Here is an 11,370-nt window from a genome sequence, read left to right on the forward strand (position 1 = left end):
GTATATACATTCAATTGCATTGTTTAGCTTACAAATGTGAGCATTTCAACATGTGAACGTTTCTCCCCAGTCCCATTGATCAAAATATCTTTAACCGATTCTATACCTTTCCCCCCATTTTATTGATTTGCTGATAAACTTAATTAATTGAAATATTTCCAATAGCAAGTGCAGCTGATATATACATATCTATGAACACAAGTCTGACTTTAGGCATAAACCTCAGTGAGTAGAATGAACATACTATAAAGTAGCACCTAGCTGGGGCTGCATAGCTTACTGCAGTCATCAATACACATTTTTTTTCCTGAAACTTTTTTAAAAAATTAATCACTGTACATTCATCCCCTAATCATCATCACAGCATACAAAAAATAGTTTCCCATCCAGAATATACTGCATAGTGGCTTAATGATGTATGTTATCATCAATAATTTTCCATTTCTAGTTATATGTGTGTGTGTGTGTGTGTGTGTGTGTGCGTGTGTTTACCCCTGTGTCTGACCCTCTGCCCTTTCCCACCCACTTCTCACACTATCTCTGGTGTCTACAGTTGTATTCCATTCCTTCCCCCAACCCTCTACATTTTATTGATCACACAATTTCTTAAGTAATCTAACTACTTTCAATAGCCAGTTCATCTGATAATATCAAGAAAAGCAGTTTTGAGTTGGTAAGGAAATTTGCTTAAAACTTAAAGCCTGGAAACAGATTAGTATTTTGTTCAAATAGTAAGTACATGAACCTATTAACAGCTCAAGACAGGACAAAAACTCTTAGAACTGGACAACAAAACCAAGAAGAAAAGTAGCAATACTTTAAGTAAAAAGTCACAGAATGCTATTTCACCAGTTCAGTCTCATGTACTTAATCTATCTTGTGTAGTGGTTTGATCTTCCCAATTGAATTCTGGGATATAATATTCAACTCCAGACTTGTCCCTACAATTATTTCTGTGTGACTACATTTAATTTTCCTGACGTAGCACTCCCTTGAGAACTTCTTGGAGATCCTGTCTGGTGTTGGTAAATTCTTTCAGGTTTTGTTTATCTGAAAATGTTCTTGTCTTTTCTTCCCATATGAAGGATAATCTTGCTGGGTACTGTATTTTCAGTTGCAATTGCTTTTCCCATAACACTTTGAATATATTTTCCCATTCTTTTCTCACTTGCATTGTTTCTGAGGAGAGGTCTGCTGTTAGTCTGATGGGATATTCTTTGTAGGTAATTTGCTGTTTCTCTCTTGCCAATCTTAGTATCTTGTCTTTGTCTGTGGTTTTGGTCAGTCTGCCTATAATGTGTTTCGGAGAAGATCTTCTTGGGTTGATTTTATTTGGTGTCCTTTGTATTTCTTGGGACTGGATCTTTGAGTGCCTCTCTAGGTTTAGAAAGTTTTCTTGCCGGATTTCATGGAATAGATTATTAATGCCCTTATGAGTCTCCTTGCCTTCTGGAATACCGATTATTCAGATGTTTGGACATTTGATGGGATCTAGTATTTCTCGTTTATTATTCTCAAATTTTTGGGCAATTTTCTCAGTATTTGTGGTGGATTTTTCTAAGCCAGCAATTTTCTCCTCTACTTCTGAGATTCTATTTTCTGTATGATCTAGTCTGCTTTTAATACTTTCAAGAGAGATTTTGACTTCCTATATTATAGTCTTCATCTCTAATTCTTTTGTAAAGTGTGTAATTTCTCTTTTAGATCTTGTAAGAATTTCCTCACCTCCCAGAACTTGTCAGCTCCTTTCTCCTTTCTCTTATGGAGTTTATTGTCTCTCTTCTCTTCCATCTCAGGTAGATTTACCATTATGAATGTTCTAAATTCTTTTATCAGACATTTCCATGATTTCCATTGAATTGTCTGTGGATGAAGAAGAGTTATTCTTTTCCCTTGTAAGAGAGATATTTTCTTGCTTCCCCGTGTTTCTTGTGGTCTTGTGGTGATTTCTAGTCATCTGATAAAAAGTGTGTTTCTTCCCAAACTTGAAGTTCAATCTGAGTGTCCAGAAGCGTGCAGAAAAGGAAACAGAGAGAGAGAAACAACAGCAACAAAAACAACTAAGAAACAGAGAAAAAGAGAAGAAAAAAACATTAAAAAAATGAAAAAGTTATTGTTTTTTTTAAAAAGCAAAAATTAGAAAACCATATGGTGCATGTGCTGCACAAAGTCACTACCTCTCAGTAGCCGTGAAGGTGTCTTCTGAGGCCTGCTCCCTTGTCTCTCCTGGGTTGAGAGAATGAGAGGGAATTATTAAAAAGATAAAGGGAAAGGAGGGGCTGAAAGCCAAGAAACTGCTTTACCTTAAAAATTTTTAAAAAGGAAAAATTATTAAAAAATGTGAAGACAGAGGTAGAGAGAGACAAAAACAGAGACAGGAGGCTTGAAAGCCTGCCTATCATGTGGGTTTGTGGGCTAGAGGCTGTATGATCAGTGGAAAATCTTCATTTCTTCTATTCCCCTGAAATCACTACTTCTCAGTAGCCATGAAAGTGTCTTTTGAGGCCTGCTCCCTTGCCTGTCCTCGGAGCTACAGTTCTGACTCTCGGTCCTCCTCCCTCTGTCCCCTGAGCCTCAGACTGTAGTCGTTGGCCAGCTAATAAAGACTCCTTTAAACTTAATCTGGCTTTGGGAACCAGCGGTTAGCATAATGGCTATGTCGCTAGACTCCCGCATAGTCGACCGCAGTTTGTGTCCTGGACCTGGTGGCTTGGAACTCACGCTAGGCGTGTGTGCGTGCGTGTCCAGGATCCCAAAAGGAGAATGGAGGAGAAGGGATTGCAGCGTGACCATCACCCCTGGGGGGTGATTTCTCGCTTTCTGTCTCTATGTCTCTCTCTGTCTGGCGAGTGTATGAGCCCTGTAGCGAAAAACCTCTCAAAACAAAACAAAACAAAACAAAACAAAAAACCCTTAATCTGGCTTTGGTGCTTGTTCATTCAGCGCCACTCTACAACATTTTCAATTCTGTTTCATTTGTCTACCTCTTTGTGTTTGTGCCAATACAGTGTTGTTTTAATTATCACAGCTTTGTAATATATTTTGCCAATACCATGCTATTTTAATTATCACAGCTTTATAATAAGATTTGTAAAATATATATTTCTTTCATGAAATGATGCATTCTGTGGATACATGTGCAAGAGAGAGTGACAGGTGCCCTTGACAGAGTCATATCATGTTTTCCCAGATCTAGAAAAAGTCAGAATCATGGGGACACATATGCACACTGGGTGTGTTTCACATCAACCTGGATTTAAACCTGTAGCCAGTCATGTACCTTTTTTTTTTAGAATTATTAATTTAATTTATTTATTATTCTTCAATTTGATGAGAGAGAGAGAGACAGAGTCAGAGAGACAGAGAGAGAGGGAGAGTGAGAAAGCAAACTGCCAGATCTGGGACTTGGAACATGGTCAGCCATGTGGGATTCCAACGCCTTAACCACCAAGCCACCTGCCACGTAGCTTCTTGCAGTGCAGATCAGTAAGCTACCACATACACCACCAAGGCTAAGCTTGTGTTCTTAATTAAACCTAAAGCCACTGTACATGTCCATGACAGTTAGAACATAAAATGAATACAGAACAAATAGATGTAATTTCTGTTTCTTCTCTATAATGCTTTTGTGTTGAATACAGATAGAAAATAGCAGTTCAGAACTTTTATTTAAATTTATTGGTAAATTCATTGGTAAAATGTAGTTATTTTTGTCATGTATTATGCTTTTGTATATATAGTGACCATAAAAATATTGAACTCTCCCATCTCTTTTTCTCATTTGTAATACATTCACAAATAAAAAAGATGAATCCTACTAGAGGAAGGTTTTTATCAGAAATATACTCCAATGTAATTATGTGACACAAAGAAAATCATTTTCTCTTCCTGGACCTGAGATTCATCATCTAAAAACTCATAAGACTGAATGGGACGATCTCTAAGTTTCTACAGTTCATCCACAGTAATTTATACATCACGTTGCAGGTAGTTAGTAGGGTTAGACTTTCTAATTCCATGATGCTAGGCTTAGCCATGTGACCTCCTTAAAGCAAAAAATGATATGTGCATCTTCTAATATCCAACTGAAATGACTCCTTCTCCTTCTTCCATAAGAATGGCAATGTCCCAGAAAAGGGGTCATTCTTTCAGCCTGAATGCTTGAGTGGATGACATGGAGCAGAGACAAAGCCAATCTACATCTGACAGTAATTAAATGGGATATTCACCTTTGTTGTTGCTTCTAAAGCATAATCTAACAAAATCTAATGAAATACAAGACTTGGTTAAAATAGAGTACCAGCTCATAGTTAAAAACTCAAAAACTCAATTTTAATAGAAAAATGACAATGTAGTATGGCATAGTGGAAATGAACATAATAGAAATAAACTTAAACAGGAAACTTTCAAAAATTAAAAAAAAATAGTAGTTGGAGTAAAGTAAATTTACTTAAGCATATACATAGAATTTCCCCTCTAACTTCTGACTTGAATCCCAGAATAACTATTCCAAGTAACAATCAACATTTTTTAGGGAATATTTATGAGTGAGGCAAGCCAGGATATGAAGGAGAGACATCGTATGTCCTCACTTAACATATACCGAATGTCTGCACTCTATAGCTGAAACTGATTGACTAAAGATTGTACAAACACAAGAGATGGGTGTGAATGTCAGATGAGGTGTGTGTGGAGGAGTGAGGTCTAAGGAAGGACATTTGGAGAAGGGATACGAGACAGAGATAGAGCATTGATGGGATTGGGAGGTGTGGTGTTATCAGTTGAAGATATTTTGATCAACGAGACTGGGGAGAAATGTTCACATATTGAAATGCTCACATATAGAAAAAATAAATTAATTAATTAAAAAACATTTTTTGAAAAATTTTCTTTATCATCAAGGTATTCCAAGATAATATTTCCACCATTCTGTAAAGGACAATCCTCCTTAGCAATCCAGGTTTCCAAAGTGTGATCCAAGGGCAAGGCTTCTTCTGATGTGACATAACTGTAATTTCTTAGCCGTTAATTTGTTATGGTCAATTTTGAGACTGGCTAGAGAACCTGCAAAGTTTATGACCTTTCTGATGCTCCATGGATGGGGAAAAAATGAGTTTGCTCTTTTCTTTGCTCCCTGTAGGTAAGAAAACTTGAAAGTAACTTCTTTCTGTCTGTGGCAATGTCTTATCCCCATTAGCATGCATCTTTAATTTTATCAATGCAACTTTTGCAACTGTTTCATAATTTTTTATACCTTTCCATTGTTTATTTGCTGTCTCTCTCATCTTTGCATCAATAATGTCCTGAACAAGTTTGAGTGGTATCCATACAAAGCTTTGGGATTTCCAGTTTTTCACAATTATTATCTGCTGATGACGGTGTCTCAGTCAAAAATTCTTCCCAGAAAAAAGACACACAACTGCCACAAGCTCTCTTTCAGCACTCCCCTTGAATGAGCATGGGTAAGATTGATGTCATTTCTTGAACAGTTTCAGACACAAAGACTGTCCTGAGTGTGCATCCCTTATGGTTCAGGTCTGTTTTCTGCAGGTGAAATATTGTGCTGACACATGCCTCTGGGGCCATTAGCTCTGCACCTATCAGCTGTGATGAGACTCACTGCTATCTTGTGGTAAACAATCCAACCCCAGAAAGCATCCTTAGGGTTGAGACCTAAGACTTGCCCTCCCCTTCCCTGTGTACCAACTGCTGGGTTATGTTACCTACAAGCAGAGGTTGAGATGGGTATTCAAGAGGTGTATTGAGAGAGTACATGCAGGAATATGGCAGGTCAGCGAAAGGAAAGTTGCTAGGACCGGTCTTGTTTGGGAAGCAGCTTCAGCCTGATCCCAGAAAATGCTATAGAACATATACTGCAGCAGAAAGTATCCTCACTTTGATCTTTCTTGGAACTCTGTGCATGGAGTCCTCACCTGCTGCTTGTCCACAGAAAGGCAGTGGGGAGCAGTCACTTTGGCCTGGTGACAGTGCTTTAGCTGAGGGCAGACATCTACAGAGGCGGGCCTCTACCAGGTATGCCCTGTGTGGTCTCTGAGCAGTGAGAAAAGCATCCACTGTGCTGTGTCAGATACCTTGGAAGACAATCACTGTTATAGTCTAATCAGTGAGAAATGAGAGAACATCCAGACATAGCCAATTATTGGAGTCTTTATTGATTAAGCAGGTGGCATGTGGAAGGGTGGGACTCATGTCTCTTAAAAAACCCCGAGCCTGGAGTATAGGGGGAATGGGACTTATAAAGGTAAAAAACACATTTGGGTTGACAGGGGGAAGGAGTAGAGATTTCTATACATAAACAATTACAGAAGCCAGATCAAGCATGTTAATAATCTCTAGAGCTTTGCTTAAACAGGATGGAATCATAATGGTCTCCATGGCTCAGGGCAAGGGATTTGGCAATTGATTATTACATATACAGGAACATCTTTTTTTTTTTTTTTTTCAAATTCTTACCTGGGGTTGTTTATTTTTTCTTCTTTTTTTTCATTTATTTATTTTTACATTTTTCCACAAACATTTACTTTACATAGCAAAAAATTTTAGCTCATACTTCATAATTCTTGACAGTTTACAACTTTCAAAATTACATCTACAGGAACATCTTAAGGTAGGGAGTTTTGGGTTATTAAGCAAGGACAATGGGAATATTAATCACTGTTTAGTCCAGGCAAAAGGAAAAATCAAGTTTCCAATATAGAGAGGAGTTCAAATGGAGGGCTACTTCATTCCCCACTTGCCTTTTATGGGGATCAAATCATTGATTCCTCACTATCAGCTAGAGCATGGTGATTATCTCCTTTGGAGAGTAAGAAGTTTCACCAACTTTAAAGTCCAGTTTGAACTGACTTGGCTGATTTAATGGCCAGCAGTTGCTGGGCACAGTTGCTCATGCAGGAGTGTCTGGTCAGACTGGCCTGGGCCTATATTCATTGTATGCAGCCACTGGTCTCAGTCGCCTACAGGGAGACCGTGATACAACATTTCCCAGGGCAAGCAAGCAGTTTACAGAAGCAGAACAGCATTTGGTTAGGTAGTTATAGAAATTACAAAATTTCTCACAAAACAGAAAACATCATCCCCCCCTTTTATGAGTCTCCTCAAATATCTGTTAAGAAGAGTCACCCTGGCAGTACAGTGTCAAGTATATTTGAGTTCTAGGTCCAGAAGTAACAAGCATTTAAAATTTAATGGCTTTCATCCTGGAGGAGATAAATCAGGTAAGGAAATTGAATAAACTAGAGCTGAAAGTCACAATTAGAAGCATGGTTAATAGAAGACTTAACAAGGGCAAGGGCCAAGGAGCCTAGTGCCAGAGGCCACTCTAATCTCCCCAAGAGTCAGCAGCAGCCTGTCCTTCTCTTGAACATTTGGCCATGGAGCTGCTGGTCCATATTCCTGACAATGTCTGAATTAGACTAGTCAGCCTCTGGAATGACTAGAGTTGGGCTGATGCTCTCTGGTCTATGAAGTATCTGGAGAGGCTTTCCTGGTTTCTTTCTGTGGACCAAGGCCCCGGTGAGTCTGTGCAAACAGTCCTCTTGGCTTGAGTATGACAGTCCTACAGGCTAACTTTAACGGTCATAGGAATAACCAGCACAAATATGTGAGGTTCCATCTAGACTAGTTGCAGAGGATCCTCTCTTTTAGTTGTCTTACTGTATATAGTATCTAAAGATATTAGTACAGTTAGCTTGAGAGCATTAACTTGATGGATTTTTGCAACTTTTTCTTAGACTCTTGTAACATAACTCAAACCTTCTACGGCATGATTTAGACCTTTTAGTTTTTGTCCCTAATTTTTTTTCCTGTTTTGAAATATCCATTTTATCTTATGACAAAAAATTTTCTACACAAAATTTCTTCTATATAAAAAACTTTCCTTTTAACATTTTCCACCAGGAATACATTTTTATGATCATAACCCTTCTCTCATTTTTTATATTATTATCTTTGTATATTTACAAATTTAACTTTAAAAATTATCTTAATTTAATAGACAAGTTTAACTACAAACATTTACTCTGTTCATATTTACCTAATTTTTGTCTATTGTTTTAAGTTATTTATGGAAACAAGGCTATTTAAAGTGTTTTTCTTCACAGAAAAGTAAAACCAGGCTAGTCTCACATTAGCTAGTCTCATTTCATCTAGAGACTGAATTACTAGACACAACAGATTTCCCCAATGTTTCCCAAGTTTTTCTTTTCCTCCGGGGTTGGAGTCCTAAGGAAGTGGATTCCTCGGGGAGACTTGTCTGAGGGTTTAGGATTTACCTGTGTGCAAGCAATATAATTTGAGAGAATGCCATTAATAAGGCTATCTAGATTAGGCACAAAGAATATTTTCCTAACCAGTTTATCAAGCTTTGTCTTTCCCAGGTGGGTGATCTGGTGTACTTGATTTATGGTGACTCGCTCACAGGCTTTCTTGGGGATTATTGTCCTGCTATCTGGTAACAGCAACTGTTTGTAGGCCAATTTTTTTTCTTTCCCCTGAGTGTAGGAGAGCAAGGATGGGAAGACAGAGTCCAAGGCACTTGCAAGAACTTTTAGTTGCTGGTAGAAAATTCTCCCCTCCGGCTAGGTCTTATAATTTCCTCTCTTGCCCCATAGTCAGCCAACCTGATTACTATAATTTTCTTTTATTTTTTATGAGTATACTTTTGGAAACAACCTTAACCTCTGATTTAGACAGAACTTAATCCTAGTCACTTTAAGGGTTGCCTGAGGCTTTTCCCTCGAGATTGTCAAATGTCCAAGGGGAGCCATTGGGGTTTCAGGCCCATTAATCCTCAGTTTCAAAAGCCAGCATGCACTTTAGAAGTTCTAAGATCCCTTCAGAGCTCAGTGCATTCTGTCTCGTCTCTAGTGACCAACTCTACACTGGGGACAAGGCCCTAATGGGAGACATGAGGATGCCAGTCAAGGGCATTGTTCAGTGCCCAGGCTGCCTGCAATGGAAACAAAGTTTCTTCTGAGGCAGAGGCACTGATCTGGGCTGTTTCTAGAGCCTGCCCTCAGAGAACTTTCGAGCCTTCAGGATTACCATGAGTGAGTACTGGGTGCCATTAAAGTGAGAGTTATATCAAAGGTTAAGGTGCTTTGCCAATTTTGCTATAACACTTCTCTGCGTTATTTGGGAACTTTTCTGATATCTGTTCTGAATTGTCCCTACACTGAGAAGTGAACTTAAATTTTAATAGATCCTTCAAAGAGTGGCTGAGTACTGTCATGAGGGCGAAACCCAGTTTACAAGTTTTTACAAGGCATCTGCCTTATCGCTTATACAAAAGCCCTAGCTGGGGAATGCAATAAACAAAATTCTTGTTTTTCTAGAAGACCTCTTGATCATTTAATTAAGTAAAGAGTCCAGAGAGAAAGAGGCCTAACTAAAAGAAACAGAAGGAACACAAGAAGGCAAGGGGTTGGGTGAGAAGGAAGCCTGGAGCTCTTAGCCTTAACTTGCCCCCACCTCCATTCCTTGAGACTCCTATCCTATTAAGCTATTAGACAATAGTTTTCTAGCTTTTGTCCCAGATATATTATAGGCCCAATTTTTAATAAACACCCATGTTTATCTTTTCCTCTTCCACCTTGGGAAATTTGATGTTTTAGAGGCACTATTAAGCTTGTAAAAATAGAATTTTATACATCTATATTGAGAAAATTTTTGATTTTAGGCAGCCCCAACTTTTAGCATACACCAGCAGCTTATGAACATGTACAAATAAGAACAAATTTTGGTTAACAACTTTTTCAATGTAAAACTCAATAGTCTTACTAATAGACTCTCTCAATGTTGTTTATAAAATTTAAAGACAAATAATAGGAATAACTAAAGCACGTTAACTTAACAACAATAATTTTAAGTAAGACTCAGAGGGAACCAGGCAATAATGTTTCTGTGGGTCCATGTTTAACATTGGATTTATATCCCTTTATACCAATTTTACCTCTTTAACTCAGGTGCATTGCATTGGCTACTTAACATGATTTTTTTTTTTCAGTCTGAAAACAGGAACCCCAAAATGTCATGGATGTTTTATATTTTTATTTTTCTAGCTTTCTCCTAGTCATAAAAATCAGAATGATTCTTTTCATGTTAGAGCTAAGAAAATTCTTTGCCTTTCTAATTTTAAATAATATACTTAAACCTTAATTTCTTTTTTTTTCTTTTTTAGTCTGAAAACAGCTGCTGTTTATTTACTGGCCAGATTACACAAATAATCATGGTGGATACCTTAGTTCATCCTTCTAATAAGTCTGTTGATCTGATCTTCCCTGTTGCCAGAATCTCCACCTTCTACAAAATGAGTGGTCTTTTTCTTCATTCCACCTCGTGGAGAAGATAATTTAAAGGGCCAAAGGAAGTTATTTGCTTCTTTGAAGTGTTTTCCAACAGTATAGATTTCATGAATCAGATCCTCCATGCAGATGATGCCGAATTTACCAAGAGATCACACAATAAAAGAGTTACCTGTCAAAGCAATTCGCTTCTTATTGATTTTGCCATAACCACGTTTGTAGATCAGTTCATTTACTTACTTCAGGTTTGGATACCCCCATGCAATCTATGGTTCCACAATTCTCAGCATGTTAATTGAGGCCTTGTTGAGTTTAACAAAGGTGCCATTGAAGATCTGGCGAAGACGAAGAAGCTGCAACACCTTTTGAACATTTGGGCTCACTCCATTGATACCTCTGATCCTGATGACAAACGCCAATTTGAGTTCTGCAGGTACATAGAAGTTGCCAGCCTTTCTTGCCATCCTGGCCATGTGAATCTCAGTTCTGTACATTTGTCTATATTAATTATGATAGTGCTTAGCTTTTTCATAGATAAGCTTTCCCCTTGCCTTTTGAAACATCTTTGAGCAAACTTCTTTCTCAGGCACTTGATCTTCAGCTCTGCAAAATTCCTCTGCTTTTTCTTAAGGGATTCTGGCACAGCAGGAACCTTTTTCTTGGTAATTTCTGCTGCAGCAGGAGACTTTTTCTTGGTTTCTGCCATAGCAAAAACCTTCTTTCTCTTCTCTTGAACGTTCTCCATGGTTCCAGCTGGAAAATAATTAACATGCAATTTTGGCAAACATTTTCTTACATTTTTGGGTTAATTTTGGTTTAACAGTTTAGAAAACAAATCCATTTACATAGAAAATGAAGATTTTACCCAGTTAAATTATAAAATTTTTAGAAACCTGTACTTGTAAGAGTACATTCTCTTTCCATTCTGAAAGGTTTTTACCGGCAATCCACTGAACCTCCTTGTCCAGGGAGTGTTACGGCAATGGCGACCCAAATCAACCACAAAAGTCGGATCTTTTTTTTTTTTTTTTTTTTTTTTTTCTTG

The sequence above is a fragment of the Tupaia chinensis genome, unplaced genomic scaffold, assembly GCF_000334495.1.
Source record: "Tupaia chinensis unplaced genomic scaffold, TupChi_1.0 Scaffold000067_1, whole genome shotgun sequence".
NCBI lineage: Eukaryota > Metazoa > Chordata > Mammalia > Scandentia > Tupaiidae > Tupaia > Tupaia belangeri.